The sequence below is a fragment of the Myotis davidii genome, unplaced genomic scaffold, assembly GCF_000327345.1.
Source record: "Myotis davidii unplaced genomic scaffold, ASM32734v1 scaffold35, whole genome shotgun sequence".
NCBI classification, from domain to species: Eukaryota; Metazoa; Chordata; class Mammalia; order Chiroptera; family Vespertilionidae; genus Myotis; species Myotis davidii.
The window spans coordinates 184,521-185,436 of NW_006286679.1; the positions used below are offsets into that span (position 1 = coordinate 184,521).

Below are 916 nucleotides of genomic sequence, written 5' to 3' on the forward strand. Positions count from 1 at the left end.
TTTAGCTCTGAGACCTCGGCTGCTGAAAGCAGGTATCTGGGTTTGTTTGGCTTCTATAATTGAAACACTATTGCAGCTCCAGCTCTGAGGCCCGGCTGGCTGAAAGCATGTTTCTGGGGTTTGTTTAGCTTCTATAATTGCAACATTGTTTCTTAGAGTGCAGGTCAGAGGCCGGCAGCGGCAGGCAGGGAACCTTGGCTTCCTCCATCACTGGAGCAAGCACGTCTCCTGTTCACTGCAGCTGCCTGGCTGCCGGCTTCCATCTTGGTTGGCAGTTAATTTGCATATCTCCCTGATTAGCCAATGGGAAATGTGTCGGAGTTACGGTTAATTACCATGTTTGTCTATTATTAGATAGGGTGCCACGAAGGAAATGGTACTTCTCTAATATGTGGCATGTCCCATGTTTCCATCTAACTGAGCTGAAATTTACAGCTAGGCTGATGCTCCACCTGCTGTGCACTCCAGGTTCAGCTGGTCAGTGGTGACCATAAACAGGTGCAGGACTCCAAGCTTTCAAAGTTCTATTCCTTTTATCTTATTTTATAAACAAAGAAGCCCATCAGTCCCATTCTTACCCAGATCTCCTGGTAAACCTGAGGAGGGATTCATGGGGACCCAAACTTTTTTAATGAGGCTTTGGAGCATCTCGCTGCAGGACCAATGTCTCAGGCTGCTCCACCCACACAGCCAACAACTTTGGAAGTTCACTGAATGTTCAGGCACCTCACTCAGCACATCGGTTTTAAAGAAAACAACTGTCCACAGTGTTCTACAACCAGTGGAAATAACTTTTAGAAGTAAAACTAAGACAATTCACCATCAGCACACCCGCCCTAAGACAAATGCAAAAGGAAGTTGTTAATAAACAGGGAGGTCATATCAGAGGGAAACTTTTGAACTTCAGAAATGAAGG

At 45.9% G+C, this 916-nt stretch overlaps 1 pseudogene; it reads right to left on the reverse strand.

The window, feature by feature from the left end:
• Window positions 1-478: 478 nt before the first annotated feature.
• On the reverse strand, window positions 479-648 carry LOC102752348 (annotated as a pseudogene).
• Window positions 649-916: the final 268 nt, after the last annotated feature.